Source organism: Petaurus breviceps, unplaced genomic scaffold, assembly GCF_028583685.1.
Source record: "Petaurus breviceps papuanus isolate PSGF00001 unplaced genomic scaffold, PetGlider_PUasm1.0 98, whole genome shotgun sequence".
In the NCBI taxonomy this organism is placed as follows: domain Eukaryota; kingdom Metazoa; phylum Chordata; class Mammalia; order Diprotodontia; family Petauridae; genus Petaurus; species Petaurus breviceps.
Window position 1 is genome coordinate 1,891,921 of NW_027187460.1, and position 20,661 is coordinate 1,912,581.

The 20,661-nt window shown below is 43.8% G+C and overlaps 1 protein-coding gene across 1 annotated transcript in view; it reads left to right on the forward strand.

The window, feature by feature from the left end:
- The window catches only part of TSNARE1 (t-SNARE domain containing 1), a 227,885-nt gene that overhangs the window by 7,774 nt on the left and 199,450 nt on the right, over positions 1-20,661 (forward strand). The window contains exon 2 of the mRNA XM_069080942.1: positions 17,661-17,745. The gene's annotated coding sequence lies outside the window, so the exon portion shown is untranslated. The remainder of the gene's footprint in view (positions 1-17,660; positions 17,746-20,661) is intronic.

The window sequence follows — 20,661 nt, forward strand, 5'->3', positions numbered from 1 at the left end:
AGAGAGAGAGAGAGAGAGAGAGAGAGAGAGAGAGAGAGATTGATTTGGGAGTCATCTGCGAAGAGATGATCCTTGAACCCAAGGGAACAGATGAGGTATCCAAGAAAATCCATGTAGAGAGGGGAGAGAAGAGAGTCTAGGACAGAGGCCTAGGAAATACCCCCATTAATGGGACAGGAGATACATGATGATCAAGAAGAGGAGACTGAGGAACAGTCAGGTAGGAGAACCGGGAGAGAAAGATGCCAGGAAGCCAAAGGGGCAGACAATGTCCTGAAGAAAAGTGGTGCCCCAAAGTATTAAAAGCTTCAGGGAGGTCAAAGAAGATGAGGACTGAGAAAAGGCCACCATATTTAGCAGTCAGGAGTTTGTTGGTAATATTGGAGAAAGCAGTTTCAGTTGAGTAGTGAGACTGGAAGCCAGATTGTAAGAAACTGAAAAGTGAGTGGGTAGTGAGGAAATTGAGCTAGCCAGTAGCTTAGATGCTTCTTTCTAAGAGTTTGGCAATGAAAAGGAGGAGAGACAGAGGATGATAGCTTGAGGGCACTGGGTGGGGGCCGGCGCTAATGAAGGTTTCTTACCTGCACAAGGGGCAGCTAGGTGGCCCAGTAGATAGAGCCCTTGGCCTGATGTCAGGAAGATGAGTCTTTCTGAGTTCAAATCCAGCCTCAGACACTTCCTAGCTGGGTGACCCTGGGCAAATCCTTAACCCTGTTTACCTCAGTTTCCTCATTGGTTAAATGAACTGGAGAAGGAAGTGGCAAACCACTCCAGTATCTTTGCCAAGAAAACTCCAAATGGATCACGAAGAGTTGGACACGACTGAAAACGACTGAACATCACTGAACAACACCTGAGCAGACAAGCAGGTGTTTGTTGGCAGCCAGTAGAATGAAGATTTTGCACACAAACATATTGTTGCATGAATATTTCTACTGGCTCTCACATACATGCATATACGTGTGTATATGCATATGTATATATACAATGTACAATATTTTAAAGACACATTTATTTGTTGGGGAAAGTCCTAGTGGAGACAGGAGGGGATAAGATGGATGACATAGGTAAGCCATGGAAAGGAGGTCAGTTTCTTCTCTAGAGCTAGAAGTGAAGGAAGAGGGATTTTGAGGTATGGCGCAGGGCAGAAAGAGTAGTATATGATGGATCTTTTCTCAGAAAAAGAAGGAGTACAGGGCATTTGCTTAATAAGGAAGCATGGGTGGGAGGATGCTCTAGGGGCCTGAGGAAAGGAGAAGACTCAGAACAACGCTGAAGAGGGTGATATAATCAAGGAAGAATAACAGGTCTCCTGTTCATCAGTGAGGGCCCAGCTGAGAGCAAATCACCTGAATTTGTTTGACTTCCTTCTCCTTCCAGGGCTGAGCAGAACCAAATGTAGAAGTGGTAGGGACTTGGGCAGCCAGCTAGTGCAACTCAGTCCTATATATGAATCCCCTCTACCACCTATCTGATAACTAGTCATCCAGCTCTTTTTGAAGACCTCCAGTGAAAGGGAACCCACTCCTCTTGGATCTAGTCAGCCCATTCCACTTTGAGGTAAATTTCTACAGTTAGGATATTTTTTTTCTTACCCCAAGCCCAAATTTGTCTCTCTTCAGCTTTTGCCTATTTTCCTTCTGGACCAATCAGAACAGTACAATGTCTCATCCATCTAGCATCTCCTGATTGTTGAAAACAGAATTATTATATGCCCCTTGAATCTTAATTCTCCATGCTAATCGTCAACCTTGCCCCTTCAGTGGACCCTCATATGGTATTACCTTTAGACCTCTTACCCTACTCTGGACTTTCAAACCTGTTTTATATGGAAATGTCTTCCCAAGCACCCCCAGAGTACTCTCCTTTGGTTTTACTTAGAAATAGAAGGCCAGCCATTGAGCCTTTGCGAACCTCCTAGCCTTCTATGCTCCAAATCCCTTCTTCCCTTCAGCTATTTGTAGAGATTGAGTGATTATAACCTTTGGGAGTCCTTTCAAGATGCTTGGCCAGTTCCTTCAACTGGTTTTCATGGTATTAGCATATTTATAATGCTTATAACATGAAGGTGCCACCTCCTAAAAGAAATCTTTCCCAACTGCCTTAATTGTCAATTTGTGTTCTCTTTTTAAAGAACACATTAACACAAAGTTAACTTCACCGAGTAGCCATTTTCTCCCCCTTTTTGTAGAATGTAAGCTGCTTCTGGGCAAGGATTTTTCATTTGTGTTTGTATGCCTGGTGTCTAATATATAGTAGTAGGCATTAATGAATGTTTCCTGAATTGAATTTAACTGAATTTTATCAGGGTGAGAAGCCCCATGGTCATTGCAAATCATACGCCTGAGTGGATAAACTTTGTAATTGTGAGGAAAGTATTGTGAGCCTTAAAAGGCTACATAAATATGGAAAACATCCTTTGGTGATCATTCTCCTAGTGATTGGTCATCCCTGGTTGGCCTTGGGTGACAGGCCAACAAGCCATCCTCCCCATTGGCCTTGGGTGACAGACATACAAACCATTCCCCTTTGACACTGGTTAACAGACATGCAAGCCATGCCATGTTGGCCTTGGGTAACGGCCACAGAAGCTCTCCCATACTGATCTTGGGTGACAGAGAGTCCATTGCAGGGCCCAATTTTGAACTTTTGGTCTGATCTGTCTGAGTTCCTGCCTACTGGCATGGCCTAGATAAGAGGGCTCAGCATCACCCCCATGCTACAATGAGATGTTGGAGGAGGACGCCTAATGAAGTCTTAAATAATGGGATGCAATCTATATTTGTGGCATGTTGACTAAATATGAAATGTCATATACAATGTTTTCCAGACTCCTTACTATCCTGGATGCTCTCCTGTGAACGTGCATTGACTTTTGTTTGAGGGTGAAAGCTAGACTTTCCAGAGTAGTTCCACATTTTGCTATATGGGAATATAGTATATTATAGTATATGGGAATATAGCATAGTATATATAGAAATAGAGAGTATATGCTGTGCCAACCAGCTTTATTGAGGCACAACATGGTGGAGTGGAAAGGACATTGGACGTGGAGGCATGAATCCTAGCCGAGGTGTGATTCATGTGACCATGGTCAAGCTACCTTACCTCTGAGTCTCAGTTTTGTTGTTTGTAAAATGGGTGTAACACTATTAATACTGCTAATATCCTGTACACCTTCTCATGTTATATATATTTGAACTTGATCAAGGCCCTGTGCTCACCCTCTGGGGATATAGTGGAGATTAAGATAGAACCTCTGGCCTCAAGGGCTTCATTGTCTAGTCGGGGAGGAAAATTCATATGGAAAAATTAACTATAAGGTAGTATACACTTGTGTAGCTAAATTGAGGGTCATAGATGAGCAGAGTTCAAAGAGCCCTTCTTAGAGAGCATGTCCAGCCCTCTCACTTCCATAGGTGGGAATTTTGTCCCCAAGAAGGGAAGTGACGTGCTCAAAGTCATATGAGGTCTCATTGACAAAACCAGGACTGGTACCCAAAGACCTGGGGTAGTGGGACCATGACAACTTTTAAAGCTGGTAGGAACTTAATCAGAGACAGAAATCCTATTGGAAGAGTGAAGAGGAGGGAGTTTGTTGGTGACATGAACATAGCAAGAAGATTTTAAAAAGACTTAAAAACATCTTTTTTGGAAAGCTCTCCCCTACCCTAAACTCAGTTTCTTAGAGCTAACATGTTGGTACATTTCTCAAAGAGCAAGGAAAGACTGATTTATAGGAAAAAAAGAGGTTGTTGAAAAATAATTTTTCCCACACTTCATCTAACACTTACTGAAAGGGAAGATGGGAATCAATTTCCAGGAATCAGATGCCTGGCCTCAATTTGTCCCTGGGATGTGGTAGACCCTAGTGCTGAAACCTGCTTGGCTAGGAACTTAGGATGAGATGATGCCCCATGTGATGTCAGCAGCCTGCCCTTGTTCTCCTCCATGAAGTCTTTCTTGACTGTTCCTCTACCTGGTGCTCTTCTTCTCATGATCCATAGTGCCTGGCTGTGGGAGACCTCATCAGACACCTGCTGTAACTGGTTAATGTTCAGTTTGTGACCAGAGCCAGGGTTTGGGTTGGGTATGCTGGGAAATGTTGAAAAATGGCTCTCTGAAAATACCCAGCACCCTTTTAAGTTTAATCTGCATTACAAATATTTTCTCTATCACTTTCTTAAGTCTTGACAATCAAAAAACAGTATATCAGGTCCTGTGTGTTGGTTCCCTAGATGTAAATTCTCACCCTGAAAATTTATCAGTCAGTTGTAGTAAGCTGTATGTGTGTGCTATAGCCACCCTTAGGTGGGTAGGAACACGAGAAAGAAAACTGAACCATGCCCTGGTTGTGGCAGAGAGACAACACCTACGGGAGACTGAGAGAGCATGGGAATGAGTCACGGTGGACGATTGTGGGTTGATGCCCAGGTCTGATCAAGAATGTCAAGAAAGTGACAGTGAATTTAGGGGAACAGGATGCTGGCAGGTCAGCTCAGTTAAGTGTCTGAATGTTGAACACTGGCCTCAGAATCAGGGAGGGAAAAAGGGGAGGGCCTCTAGCTAGGGAGAGTCAGGGGCAGGTAACAGCAGGGAGTGAAAAGGATCGATGTTTATAGGGTCCCTGGACTTTGGATGAAAATCCGCCACTGAGGGGAGAGTCCTCAGGCTTATCCGTGTAATTGCCCTATCGGTTCTCTAACATCAAACACCCTCTCCTCCTTCCCCTGCCCCAGCTCATCAATTAATCACTTATTAAGTATCTGTTACATGCTTAGATGTTGTGGATAGAAAGACAAATGAAATAGGTCCTGCCCTCCAGGAACTTACTATCCCATGGGGGAAAAATGTCTATACATAGAAGTACACCCAAATTGAATGCACAGTAAATACTAGGTAATATAGGCAGGGGAGGCACTACCGTGTTTCCCCGATAATAAGACCTATCCCGAAAGTAAGCCCTCCCCTTACTGTGTAAGATTCCTCTAAAATAAGCCCTCCCCCGAAAATAAGCCCTATTGAGATTGCTGCTGTAGTGAAAGTGATCCCCTGCGCTACACGCTACATTACGGTACCCTCTGTATGCACCGTCCCCCACCCCCGTGAAACGCATGCCGTGCTCCGAGCTGCATCCAATCAGAGCTGCAGCAGTGAGCGCGTCATCCTGTCCTTTATTGAATTCATTATTGAATAAAGGTACATTTTTTGTTCACATTTACCTGTTTATTAAAATTGCTGTCGATGTTCATTAAAATAAGCCCTCCCCTGAAAATAAGCCCTCTGGTGTTTTTCTGTCCAAAAAAATTAATAAGACAGTGTCTTATTATCGGGGAAACACGGTAGCAATTGGGGTGTGTCTGGGGGAGTCAGGGAAGTCCTCTTGTGGCAATTCATGTGTGAGCTGAGCTTTAAGATGCTATGATGAGAAGGGAGCCCATTCCTTGTGTGGGTGAGGGTGGGGGAAATTGTAAAGGTAAGGGAATAGGAGATAGGATGTCATATACTGTGTGAATGGAATTAATGTTTAATAAGGTGAGAAATATAGACTGGAGCCAGGTTGTGCAAGGCTTTAAATTCCAGAGGAATCTGTATTTGAACCTAGTGGCAATAGGGAGACACTTGAGTTTGTAGAGCAGGGGAGTGACATGGTCAGGCCGGTGTTTGAAGGATATTTCTTTGGCTACTTTGGATGACTTGTTGGAGAGTGGAGAGGCTAGAAGAACCAGAAGCCTGTTGCAGTAGCTCAGCCAAGAGGTGATAAATATCTGAACTGGGGATGTGGCTGTTTGAGTGGAGAGATATCATGTAGGTTCAGTCAACAGAAATTGTTCTCTCAGGATATTTAAGGATGGGAGTCCCACTACCTTTAGGGCTGAGACCTTGTGATAGTAATGGAATGTGGTTTAACAATATATTGGAAGAATGGATCAACTACTGTGACTAGGGCACTGATTGATACTGGGGCTGAGGCCACACTTATCTATGGAAACCCTGATAAGTTTAAACATGGAACTCCTATTACCATCACGGGTCTAGGAGGTGCTGAAATATCAGCCAGACAGGTTAAAATAACAATGAAAATTGGGCAGTTACCTAAGAAAGAATATACTGTGGTTGTTGTACCCATTCCTGAATACATCATTGGGATAGATGTATTGAGAGGCATGACACTGAATTTACCTGAAGGGAGATACCAATTTGCTGTGAGGAAGATAGGAATTAATACAGTTTTAGTGGGAAAACTAAAAATGGACCCAATCACTTTACCTGAACCTTCTGAAGTAATTACTTTAAAACAGTATCGTGTGCCAGGTGGGCAAGATGAAATTACCACTACTATAAAGGAATATGTTGAAGCAGGAGTGTTGGTCCCTACAACCACAAGATGGAATAATCCTGTCTGGCCAGTAAGAAAATCAGATGGGACATGGAGAATGACTGTGGATTATAGACAGTTGAATAAGGTGACTCCTTCTTTGTATGCTGCTGTTCCAGATACCATCACCTTAATAGAAAGGATCCAGAAATATGATGGGACTTGGTATGCAGTTATTGACTTGGCAAATGCCTTCTTCACCATCCCAATAGACCCTAAACAATGGGACCACTTCGCTTTCACTTGGCAGGGTAGACAATATACTTTCACCCGCTTGCCACAAGGGTACATACATAGCCCCACTATTTGTCACAGGATTGTGGCTGAACAGTTGGATGAATTAAAGCTACCTGGTGTACAGCTTACCCACTACATTGATGATATCATGATACAGGGAAAAGATGCAAAAGTAGTGGAAAGGAGTTTGACCCTTCTAATTGAGCATATGAAAAGTAAAGGGTGGGAAATTAACCCTGCAAAGGTTCAAGGACCAGCTCAAAATGTGAAATTTTTGGGTATACAATGGAACAAGGGGCTAAGGGAGATTCTTCCTCAAGCCCGACAAAAGATTCAGGATTTTCCTACCCCTACCAATAAGAAGGAGGCCCAAAAGTTCATAGGATTGTTTGGATACTGGAGGCACCACATTCCACATTTGGGACAGATTTTAAAATCTTTATATAGAGTCACACGGAAGAAATATGAATTCGATTGGGGACTTGACCAGAGTAAAGCTTTTGAAGAAGCCAAGGCTGCCATACAATTGGCCCTAGATTTGTGGCCCATGCAAAATGGTCCAGTGGAATTGCAAGTGACTGTACAAGATGATTATGCAAACTGGAGCTTATGGCGTAGTCTGTAAGGAGTACAAAGCATAGTGCCTCTATTTGTTCCAGGATCCATGGCCATTTAGATTGAGATTGTGATTGTAAGGCCAAGGATCCTGGAGGGGTGGAATGTGATAGTAATGGAATGTGGAGATTCCCCTGTATTGGGCTTGGTTTTCAAATTGATTGTATTAAAACCCAGAGCTTGTTAATCCCACCTGTGGGATGGACTTTTTGATGTGAAAAGAAAGTCCTGACTGGGAGGAGCTGGTGACGTAGATTTGGAGAGACACTAGAGAGAGGCAGAAGATTTTTTTTGGAAGCAGCACCTCGTGGAGAGAGAGAGAGGCTAAGAGGATTGCTGGTGGCTGCTTTGAATTGCCCTGGACTTTTGAGACCTGCCCCCTGAGCTGCCAAGGACTGAGGAGACATGGCTGTTTTGCTGGTACTTTGTTTGTCTGTTTTGATGTTATTTTGCCAGATTTGTCCACTGGTGAAAGACTGTCCTTTTGTTGAAGAAGTCCTGGAACCTGGCTGTTCGCTAAGAAGGCCTGCGACTGTCCTGCAGACAGAGAGTGAATACTGTCCACTGGTGAGGGACAGTACTGTTGTTGAGAGTGAATACTGTCCACTGGTGAGGGACAGTACTGTTGTTGCAGGGGTCTGGAGACTGTCCTGCAGACAGAATGAATACTGTCCACTGGTGAGGGACAGTACTGTTGTTGCAGGGGTCTGGGAGCCTTTCTGTTGGTTCAGAAGCCCTGAAGAAGGATTTTCTTGTTGTATGTTTACAGAAATCCTGGGAGAGGGCTTTGCTAATGTGTTCAGGGGTTCTAGGGCTGTTCTACAGACAGAGGATAAATTCATGAAGGGACTGGCAATGTATCTTATGGCCTTGCTAAGCCTTGTCTCTCCAGGAACTAAGATTGCTGAGAACTTGCCTCGTGTCAAGATGAAGAAAAGACCTCCATTTGGGTATTAAGTGCTGTGTTTAAACTTGATGTAACTCTGGGGTAGATTCAATTGTGATCCAGGGGTGGGGAACTTTTGACCTTTTTGTGTTCTATGGTTGAGCAAATGAATGTATTTTACTTATGTTTGGAAACTAATCTCCATTTGAGAAGAGGGGCTTTGTGGTGGACTTAATTAAGGTATAGCCTAGGGGTGGAGAAGTATTTGGAACAGAGACTTTGTAATTGATTGAATGATTGGAAAGTCCTGGGGTGGGGTAGGCCTTGGAGATTATTTAATCACACTTAGTAAATGCTGTATTTTGAATGATGTCATGTTTTGATCTTCTCTGTTCTTGGTTTGTCACTGAATAAAATAGAGAGCACCTATGCTGGTATTTTGAACCTGGGAAGTTGCCTTGCTTGGTATTACATTACAGACCTTCATGCTCACTGAGGCATTTCTGGCCTTTCACCTAAGGACACTACAAATGTCACCCTATCTCAGGAGGGCCCAGGTCTCCCCCACCTTAGGAAAGCTCCAGCTATTAGCCAAATCAGGCTGATTGCCAGGCCTCACCTTTTATGCCACCCAGCTCTCCTACTTCCTGTCTTTGTGGCCATAGAGGAAGGAACTTCACCTGTGATTCTTACTTTCTTTATCTGGAAACTGGAGGGGTTGCACTAGGTGAACCCACACATCCCTTCCAGCTCAGAACCCATCATTCTGTGATCCTGCTTCATAGGTCATTTGGGGTCGGCTGAGATACAAAATGGGGCAGTCACTCGCTAGAGGTCACAAAAACAGATCCTTGACTAAACTGGGAAATGAGAACCTCAATCTCCTGACAACCAGCCCAGGGAAGTATTTGTCATTAAGTCAGGGGAAATCCAGAAGGAGGCTTAGACTATGGAAAATAGACTATCAAACCCAGAAGGTCGCTTAAGACATAGGGAATGGGACATAGAATATCTGCTGGAAGGGATTGTAGAGGTTATATCATTCCAACCTCGTTTTACAGATGGGAAAACTGGGGCCCAGGGGAAAGCAGTGACTAGTGTGAGGTGCACAGTAAGGCAGTGGCAGAGAGGAGCTAGAACCCTCTTCTGACTCCCAGGCCGGGGCTCTTTGTCTCTCCCCTCCCTGTTCTCATGAAGTTTCTCTTTGCTGATACAGACACCTGCCATCAGAAGCTTTTCCATTCATGTTCACTTCAAAGGAGCAGCTGCCAGAAGCTGACCACAGTCTAGGCCTGTGCTGGCTCCAAGGGTCTCTTGGTTTCTGGCTTGTAGCTAGCCTTCCCTGCAGGATGTGGACTTGGGACACATCTGATGGAGCCTCTCTCCAGCCTGAACTGAATAACAGACAGAACTTGAATAGGGGACTCCTCAGAGGCTCTGGAGGAAGAGGGCCACCGGGGCAATGCAGTCTGTCTCTCAGGCTCCATGGGAGCTATGGCTCTCTTGCCTGCCTGAGCCATTCTCGGCCTCTATCCCTCATCTCTGCCTGGCAAAAATCTGCTGGCCAATGAGACCTGACTTGAGTGCACTGCCTCTAGGAAGACTTCATTCCCATGATAGAGTGGGAAGAGCCCCCCACGTGGAGTCAGAGGACTTGGGTCTGTGTCTGCCTCTGGCACTTACCAGGTATGTGCTGTTGAGGAGTCACCTCCATGCTTTGGGCCTCTGTTTGCTTAGCTATAAAATGAGAGGGTTGGGGTTGACCTCCCAGGTCACACTTGGTCTCTTCCAGTTTTTAAGACTATGATATCTTTTGGAGTTGTCTTAGAACCTTGCATTTCTGAGAAGAGCCCAGTCTCTCAAAGTTAGTCATCACAGTTACAATGTGCCTGGAATTGTGTACAGTGTTCTCCTGGTTGCTCCACTCACTCAGAATCAGTTTACATAAGTCTCTCTTGGAAAAGGCTGCACACATCCAGAGAAAGAATTACGGAGTCTGAATGCAGATTGAAGCAAACTACTCGCTCTTTCCCTTTTTTGATTTGTTTTGTTCCTTCTTTCTTGTTGTTCACTCCATTGGTTATAATTCTTCTTTACAACTTGACTGATATTTAATGTGGACGTAAATGTGGAACCGATACTGGATTGCATGCTACTTTGGGAGGGAAGAGGAAAGGGAGGGGGAGAAAATTTGGAACTCATAAACTTGTGGAACTGAATATTATAAACTAAAAGTAAATAAATTTAAAAGAAAAAAAGAGGCTATGATGTGAGTTCAGGTCCTGATTCTTATAACTTTGAGACCTTGGACAAAGCTTCACCATTTTTGCCTAGGTTTCTTAACCTGTAAAATGAGGACAGTAGTGCTCACACTGCCTATCTTACAGAGCCACCAAGAGGAAAGTATTTTGTAGATTGCAGCGCATTGGAGAGTTGGGAAATTATTATTATCGTTATTCTTCCACTAAAAGGTTCCTAACTGAGGTATTGTGGGGAAGTGGATATCATTCCCCTCCCTCTCCCCCCTTTCTTCTGAGCTTCTGTATTATTGTGAAGGGTTTCTCTTTCTGTGCCATCCTCCCAGTCACCTAGGCTGGCCAGGTGTCATGCTCAACCCTTCCCTCTTTCATCCTGCCCACCCCTCTGCCCCAGTCTCAAGTGTTTCCTTCCTCCACTCCATCCTCCACTCAGCTGCCAAAGGGATCTTCCTTCAAGTGCAGGGCTGACCATGTCACTCCCCTATTCATTGAGCCCCCATGGGTTCCTCTTACTTCTGGGATCAAGTACAAACTCAGGCATTTAAAGTTCTGGACACGTTAGCCCCTTCCTAGCTTTCTGGTCTACCTCCAGAACATTCTATAGTACAGCCACCCTGGCTTAACTTGCCCTTCTGCCCCATACCTCTCCATCTCCTATCTTGTGTCTGCACTGGTCTTTTTGTGCCTTCTACAACCACAGACTTCATTGCAGACTCAGCTCAGAGCCCACTTTCTGCATTCTTTCCTTTTTCCTCCAGTTGCTACTTAGTAGCCTTCCTGTCTAAGGTAAGCTTGTGTCTGCTCTATGTGTAGCTTGTACTTATTTACATATACTTTGTTGGGGGGCCCCTACCTTTAGATTGGAAGCTCCTTGTGATCAGGGACTAGACCTTTAGCATGGCAACTGGCATATAGTAAATGCACAATAAATGCTTACTGCTTGGTTGATCCAGGATAAAATACCAACTTCCTGTTTGGTTCTTCACAGTTTGGCTCCTCACAGTTTGGCTCCAAGCTACCTTTCCAGGATGATTACACTCTACTCCCCCGCATGGACTATGGTCTCCAAACAAATCAGCCTACTTGCTCTGCAGCACGAAGGACATGCCATTTCTGCCCTCTGTGACTTGGCACACTAATTGATCCTCCCTCCCCTTCCCTTCCTCACTCTGGCTTCTAGGACCCCTGGTTCCCTTCAGAGACTTAGCTCCATCTCTATCTTCTTCAAGCAGCCTTTTTTGATGGCCTCAGTTGTTAGGGCTCCCTCCCCTCCCCCAAAACAACAACAACAGCAAACCTTTGTATTTATTTTTTATAGATCTTGTATTTATTTATCTGTGAATGAGCTGTTTTAGGGCAGGAATCCTCTCACTTTTGTCTTTCCATTCACAGTACTTGGCACCATGCTTGGCATAGAGGAGGTATTTATTAAATCAGTTGATTGATTGAATTAACCTCCATGTGTCTAAATCATTGGTGAGTTGGGATTTCTGTGGGTGGAGTGGATTCTGACACCAGAGTTTCCCTGTGGTGAGGAAATCTATCACATAGTCAGGTAAAGCCCTCTATGGATACCTCATTGTGGTGTGGAGGTGACCCTGAATTCTCCAAGGTTATGCCAGCAAAATGCAGGCCATAAAGATTTTGAATACAATCTGGCAGCCGACTCTGGATCTTCTTTGTGAATCAAATTTCCAAAAGGAAGTCTCCAAAATGTGCTTATAATAAGCATCAGGTCTAGAATATAGTAGTCTTAAAGGCTGGAGAAGTAGGTTAGGGCCAGAGTGGGAAGGGCCTTGAATGTCAGGCTTAGTAGTTTGTCCTTGGGGAGACACTGAAGATGTTTAAGAAGTTGAAGGATGTAATTAGAACTGTGGGGGGCATGTTGACTCTCCCTGTCACCCAGCTTAGGAGAAAGGTGATAAGTAGTTTTATTAGACATTCCAGAAGCTGTCCTTTCTCCTCCCCTCAAAACAACATTAACAGCAAAACCTTTGCATTTATTTTTTGTAAATCTTGTATTTATTTATCTGTGAATGAGCTGTTTTAGGGCAGGGATCCTCTCACTTTTTCATCCCATATTTCCCTTACATCCTGAAGTAGGTGCTGTACCAGCTTGGGGGGGGGGGTGACTTTTATCACAATTTTGTTTTTTCATTAATCAGTGGAACTTGGCTGTCCTTCTCTTGATTCATCTGCCTCTATTTTGAGAGCTTGGATATAAATATCCAGGTGCACACTCTATATTTTAAAATTTCCCTTGTATTTATTGTTGAGCTCCTTGTGGACCCAATGGCAGCTTCCTGCGTTCTAAGAATCCTTTAACTTGGGGGCTGGGTGGGAGAGTGCAGTGCAAGGAGAACCCCAAACTGGGAATCAGGGTTATAGCTTCATAGCTTTAGTCTACTCCTCATTTTATAGATGAGGAACCTGAGACCCAGGGAGTTCTGTGGTTTGCTCAGTCTTACATGAGTAATAAATGGCAAAATTGAACCTTTTTGCCCTCCACCAATGACCTGCTCTGTGAACTGGGAGCAAATCATTTGACCATTTCCTTTCTCCTCCATAAAATGAAGGGTTTCAACTAGATGACCTTGAAGCCCCTCCCGATTTGGTTCTTTAATCCTGTGATCCTTTCTGAGGTCGCTTCTGTTGGGAACATTCTGTGCTCTCAGTCTTCTGTGGTCCTCGTTCTAGCACTCAGTGATTTGGTGCTCAAACAAGACTAAAAAGAAGGGGTTAGGGGGTGGGCCAAAGAGAATTGATGAATGTAGGCTTCCTGTAGAAGACATTGGGTGACTTATTAGATGGAGAGGAGAGCTTTGAGTCCAGGAGGCTGGGGTCCAGCTCATTTTACAGATAAGGAAACTGAGGGAAAGAGGTTTAAGTGTCTTGCCCAAAGTCACACAGCTTCTAAGTGTCTGAGGCCAGGTTTGAACTCAGGGAGACGAATCTTCCTGACTCCAGGGCCAGCACTCTATCCACTGCCTCTTAGGTGCCCTGACTTCATACAGTGGAGTAGTGTCATGAATAGAAGGCCTTCTTTTGGCTCTAGCTCCAGTGTTCTCTTTCTGCCATACTTTGCTGACTCAACCTTTCCCTCAGGAAGCCTGTGATTTGAGGGGGAAACCTGGCTCATGCCCTCAGGATCTGAGTGAAGAGACATAATCCTTCACCTTCCAGCCTATCCGAAAGATGATCTTATATCTCCTAAGTAGAAAACAAAGCAAGACAGTGTGCTATAGAATAACATGTGAGAGCTTGGGGATAGGCTTTCTACTCTGGAGTCCAGAATCTACTAAGAGTTCTGGAACCCACTGACGGTAATTAGGGAAGACTGTAAAGGGAAGGTGGAACTTGAAGTGGGCAGTGTAGGAAGTGCTAAGGACTCTGGCCATTGACCCCAGTTGCCTGGGGACCCATAGCCATTGAGTATTGATGTTAGAATTTGGATTCTCATCTCTTGGCTCCATAGAGATAACAGGACTATGGGCTAGAAAGCTTGGTCTCCAGAAATGTAGAGAGGCCAGTCCAAGTCATCCAGATACTCTCTTGCCCTTTTGATCCAGGCCCCTTTCTCATGGATATCACTATGTTCTCTCTGCCTACCAATCATATGGTTTTTGTACCTCCCTGCTAAGCTCCCTTGGGTCACCCAGTGAAATTCTCCAGGGGAAGAGAGAATGTTGGCAGGTGACTGCTCTGGGAGAATCAGCATGACATAGTAGCATGACATATTGGTTCTGGAGACAAAGGATGTGGGCTCCAACCTCTGATGCTTTCTACTTTGTGACCTCAGGCAAGTTATCTAACCTCTCTGGGCCTCATTTTCCTCATTTGTAAATTAGGGAGCTGGACAAAGTAACCTGTGAGATCCTTTCCAGGTCTAACTCTGATTTTCTGATCTTATGATCAAGGTTCAAATTCTATGACCTAGGTTAAAATCCTGCCTTTGTGGCTTACTTCTGCTATGTGTGACCTTGGGCAAGTCATTAACCTCTCAATCTCAGTTTTCTTATGTGTAAAATGACAGGGTTGGTCTAGATATCTTCTGAAGTCTCTTCTAGATCCAGTCCTATGATATTACTCACTTATAGGAAAGTGAGATGAATGTGCTGAGCTTGGAATCAGAAAGAGTTGAGTTTGAATCCTCCCTTGAAGGTTCATGACTATAAGCAAATCGATTAAATTAACTTCTCTGTGCCTAGGTTCTTCATCTTTAAAACGAGGAGGTTGAACTCAAATGGCCTCTAAGTATCACTTCCAGCTCTAAGTCTATCTATTATTCTGTAGAAACTTGGAGTCAGAAGACCTAGGTTCAACAACTCAGTTCAGCAAACATTTATGAATGCTTCTGTCATATGGCTGGTACTGTGTTAGGTGTGTGGATATAGACAGTACCACAACCACTCGTGTCCTGAAGGAGCTTATGTTCTAAAGGATTCCAATGTAGGCTTTGATACTTACTAGCTATATGACCATGGGTAAGTCACTTAAACCTCCCTGAGTCTCCCGAGGCTAATAGTACTAGAAATATCTCTTTTACCAGACTGTTGTGAAGATCAAATGACATGACAAAGGTAAAGAGATTTGTAAAGCTGAAGAGTCCTTTATATAAAGGTGAACTCTCTTCTGCCTTCTCCTTTTCCTCCTTCTCATCCATTATTGCAAAAGGGGAGGAGGGGAACACAGAGAAAGAAGGCTGTGTGTCCCCTCTCAGTACCCACTGGCCTTTTGATGTGGTTAGGTATCCGTTTTGCCCAGCATTGGCATCATTTTGAACTCTGCCTGGTCTTCCATTTCAGGGGGAGATGAAGTTGCTATAACAACACCCTGATTCATGTAATTGCTGTTACAATCTGCTCAGTTCTTCTTGCTGTTAAACACACACACACACGCACGCACGCACGCACGCACGCACGCACGCACACACACACACACACACACACACAGCCAAAATCCAACCACAAAACAAAAAAACCCACAGAGGGGCTGATGTTATGCTGCTATCCTGACGTCCTTGGCCTTTCTAGGGATCTTCTACTCGCTTGGTTTGTAACCTTGGACAAGTCACCTCTCTCTGGTTCTTGCTCTGAGATTTTGCCATTTGACAGGTCATTTGGGGTATTTTAGAAGGGGCTGTAGTCTAGGAATCTGGAGACCTGGAATCTTGTCTCTTCCTTGCCACAAACCATGTGACCTAAGGCATATCCTTTCCACTCCCTGGGTCTCAATTTTTCCTTGTAAAAATGATGAGGTATATTGGGCAGAATATCAAATTTGGAGCCAGAATACCTGGTTTAACATCTTAGGTTATCCACTATCCACCAGTGTGTATACTCTATGCCTCAAATCTTAAGAGGGTGGGGGTGGGATAGGGTCTCTTCCACTTCCAAATCTCTCATCCTGTTATAAATTTGTAAACCTTTTAAAAACCTCCCAGTAGACATTGGACCCTTGCCTGCTGGCTGCAGCATCAAGGGCTGTCTGGCCACCCATTGCTGGCTATGGGCCATAAACTGAGGTGATATCAAAGGCATTAGGGCTTCCAGGCATAGTATGGCTTTGGAGGCAGATGCCCTGGGTAGGTGGTGGCACTCTGTAGGAGGTGGGGGGGGGGACACAGCTGCCTAAATGATGCTTTTCTGGGAGACCCATTGCAGTATTTATGGGTAGGTTGTATGTCATTTGTGATTAATAATGTCTCACCAAATCAGACTCTTGTTATTAGTGATGATATTAATAGCTAATAATTCAAAACAATTCAGCAACTGGGATTAAGTATCTCTTATGTGAAGAACACAACTTTTTATATTGAAGTGTATCCTACCCCTGTAGCCCCTTCCTCTGATTGATTGGTTCCTTCCAGAACTTTCATTTTAAGGAAAATACCCAGGACGGCCATCTTTATTCTTCTCTGGGCTCCACTCCTGACTCTGGACTTTGTCTTCTATGCCCTGCTCCAGTAACTTCTACACCCTCCTCCCACTTACCCCCCTTTTCCTTTTCAGCTTCCTTTTATATATTGTCTTCCTTTATTTGAATGGAAGCTCTTTGAGGGCAGGTACTGACTTTATTTAGCTTAAGCTTCTGCTTGTATTTCTAGCATCAATCATAGTGCCTGGCACTTAGTAAGCCCTTAATAAACAGTTGTTGATTTATTGGAGCAAATCATTTAAATTCCTAGGGTCTCAGTTTTCCCCTTTCTAAAATAAGGGGTCTGACTGGGTGATCTCTTAGTTCTTTCTCATTCCTGCCCTCATGGGGCTTACAGTCTAGTGGTAGGATAAGACTAAAAGATACAATCAACTAATTATGATACATAATTACTTGATAGGTGCACAGTGAGGTCTTGGGGAGACCAATGGGGTAATCAGGGAAACAATAGGAAGGGAGTATTTGAATCAGGCTTTAAAGAATGGGATTAATGATTAAAAGAGGAAGATGGAGACATTCTAGATGTCAGTCATTTATTAAGTGCCTACTGTGTGCTAGGGAGCATCTTGAGCAGAGGTACAGAGTTGGGAGGGTAAAGTGTATGTATATTTAAGCAGTAAAGAATAGTTCAATTTTGCTGAAACAAAATGCAGGTAGGGAAGTATGTAGGATAAAGCTGGTAAGATAAATTGGCATCTGATTATGGAGGCAATGAATCCTTGGATCGGGATTTTGAATTTCATGTGGGCAACAGGGAACCACTGAGAAAGTATGAGGAGGAGAGTGACATCCTCAGGCCTTTGAGAGACAGCTGGGTGTGGTACAAAGAACACTTGATTCTGACCTGGGTTTTGCTGCTTCCTTATAAGTGTGTGACTTCTTGAGAGCTTGTTTTCCTCATCTGTGAAATGAGGAATTTGAATATTATGCTCTCTAAGGTCATGGGTTGCTCTAAATTCCATTTGTAGAAGGAAGTGTGTCTAGTGGTATATGGGGAGTGGTTTGGAGGAGGGAGGTCTTTTAGTGGGCCATCTTTATAGGCATGAGTGTTTGCACCAGGCTGATAGTAGTGGGAACAGGGAAGATGGGATGGATGGGAAAGATGTGGTAGGGACTGAATGAATGTCCTGGACTTGGTAATTGATTGGATATAAGAATGGAAGAATGATCTCAATACTTTGAGTATGGAAGGCTGAGATGTAGATATTCAGAGGGAGAGTATTCTTTCTTTTGCTAAGGGATGTGAAGTTGGCTGAATTTGGAAACTTTGGGGCTCTTGTTTTTGAAGCAGGTGAATCCTCCACTCCTCAGAGCACTCCTTGGATTTCATGTTATGCTTGCATTTCAGGTGAGGAGACATCTTAACTGTCATCTAGGGAGACTTAAGGACCTTGTTCCCTACACACCTTCTTGACTGAGCTTCACCTTTGCTGGTAAGATCATCAAAGGATGGGTACTTGTGAGGGGGATGAAGAATGTGGCTGTGCATTTTGAGCCAGGTCCCTTCCTTTTCTTCCTCTTTTTCCTCTTCTTCTTCCTTTTCTTTTTTCCAATTTATTTATTTATTTTTAGTTTTCAACATTTATTTCCACAAGATTTTGAGTTACAAATTTTTCTCTCCATCTTTCCCCTACCCCACCCCTAAAAAGCAATCCCACTGAATACCCCTTACCCCAATCCATTCTCTCTTATATCCTCCCTCATCCCCCCACCCCCCATCTTTTTAGTAGGACAAGATGGATGCCTATATATCTTATTTCCCAGTTGCATGTAAAACGTAATTTTTTTAAGCATTTGTTTTTAAAACTTTGAGTTCCAGATTTTTTTCCCTTCTTCCCCTGCCACCCACCCCCATTGGGAAGATAAGCAATTCACTATAGGTTGTACATATGTAGTTATGCAAAACATTTCCGTAGTTATATTGTGAAAGATTAACTATAATTCCTTCCATCCTATCCCGCCCCCCACTTATTTTATTTTTTCCTTTGACCCTGTCCCTTTTGCTTCTGACTACCCTCCCTCGAAATCTACCCTCCCTTCTATCATCCCCCCTCTTATCTCCTTCCCCCCTATTTTCCTGTAGGGTAAGATACCCAATTGAGTATGTATGGCTATGATATTCCTAGGAGTTTTCTTTTTGTGATTTTTTTCAAGAGGAGATTGATGAATTCTTTCAATTTCTATTTTGCCCTCTGGTTCTAGAATATCAGGGCAATTTTGCTTGAGAATTTCTTGAAAGATGGTTTCTAGGCTCTTTTTTTGATCATGGCTTTCGGGTAGTCCAGAAATTTTTAAATCATCTCTCCTGGATCTATTTTCCAGGTCAGTGGTTTTTCCAATGAGATATTTCACATTTCCTTCTATTTTTTCATGTGTTTGAATCTGTTTTATAGTATCTTGATTTCTCATAATGTCATTAGCTTCCAAGTGCTCCAATCTAATTTTGAAGGAATTATTCTCTTCAGTGAGTTTTTGAAATTCCTTTTCCATCTGGCCAACTTTGCTTTTTAAGGTATTCTTCTCCTCATTGGCTTTTTGGGCCTCTTTTGTCATTTGAGTTAGTCTCCTTTTTTTTTTTAGCAATTGGGGTTAAGTAACTTGCTCAAGGTTATATGGCCAGTTATTTCTGGGTGTGGTGCTAAGTGTCAGAGCCTGGATTTGATCCCAGGTCATCCCGACTCTGGGGCCAGTGCTCTTCCTCACTGAGCCACCTGGCCATGCCTAAGCAATTGGGGTTAAGTAACTTGCTCAAGGTTACACGGCCAGGTGTTTCTTTCTGGGTGGGTACTAAGTGTCTGAGCCCAGATTCTATCCCAGGTCATCCCAACTCTGGGGCCGGTGCTCTTACTCACTGTGCTACCTGGCCACCCCTAGTCTCCTTTTTAAGGTGTTATTTTCTTTGGTATTTTTTGGGTCTCCTTTAGCAGACTTTTGACTCACTTTTCATGATTTTCTTGCATCATTCTCATTTCTTTTCACAATTTTTCTTTCACTTCTCTTATACTTGATTTTCAAAATCTTTCTTGAGCTCCTCCATGGCCTGTAACAAGTTCATATTTTTATTGGAAGCTTTTGATGCAGGAATTCTGACTTCAGTGTCCTTCTCCAGTTCCATGCTTTCATCCTTTTTGTCCCCAAAAAAGGATTCTATGGGCTATGCTTCCTCTTCTTGCTCATATTGCCAGCCAATTACTTGACTTTTGAGCTCTTTGCCATGGTAGAAATCTGCTTCCATAATGGAAAGAGCTTTGTCCAAAATTGCTGGGGTTTTCACAGCTGCCAGAGCTATTAGGAGGGTCGCAGAGCCCCCACAAGCTCTGGCACACTGGCCACACACCCCAGGACCACCACCCAAGATTGCAATCCAGATCCAAGCAGGTTAAAACAAGAGCGATTATCCTCTGAATGGTGGCTTGGTCCCCCTACAGTCTACAGGCCAGGAACCCTGGAGGCAGCCAGGCACCAGCAACAGTAGCTGCTGCACCTCTTCCACTTCTTGCCCTAGGAGTGGGGGCCGGCTCTTTTCCACTGAATTCCAACAGAGTTTCAGACTGACCTTTTACTTTTGGGGTTTATGTGTTGAGAAGTCTGGAAACCACCATAACTGCTGGTGATCCACTCTTGTGAAGTCTGCTCTGGCTACTGCTGGTCGGGGCCATCCAAGGGCCAGAATCCAATGGCTCATGTGGGACTGGGCTCGGCTCCCAGCATGGTGTGATAGGCCCTTCCTGTCATCCTGCCAGGCTGCCTTCAGTAGGAGATTTGTTTCTGTCTGTCACCATGTGGGTTCTGTAGCTCTAAAATTTGTTTAGAGTCATTTTTTTTACATGTGTTGGAGGTGGTGGGAGCCAGAGGTCCTGTTTTTACTCTGCCATCTTGGCTCTGCCACCTCTTCTTACTTTTGTTTTTTCCTCACTTTAATAAATATTTCTTTACTAAGCTCCTACCATGAATAAGACCCTATATTCAGTGCTAGGAATACAAAGATAGATACAACTTAAAGCCTGCTCTTACCGAGCCAGTAGTGAAATGGGGGTGGAATGGAGAGGGAATGACTAGAGCATGCACACAGGTAACTCTGACAAGGGAGAATCAGAAGTATATTGTATGTATTGTTATTGTTATTATTATTATTATTATTATTGTGATGTTATTATTCTGAAACATCTTCAGTTTGGATGGGTCTTCCCTCCATCAGTGCAGATCCAATCCCTCCATGCCATAGTGGACAGTCTTTTGAGTGTTTTTCGCCCCAAATTTTTGTCTTCTGTTCACCAGCCTTCTAGTGACAACTTATTTACACTGAAGGCATTTTGCGTTTATTTATCTGTGTAGATGTTGCTTGCCCA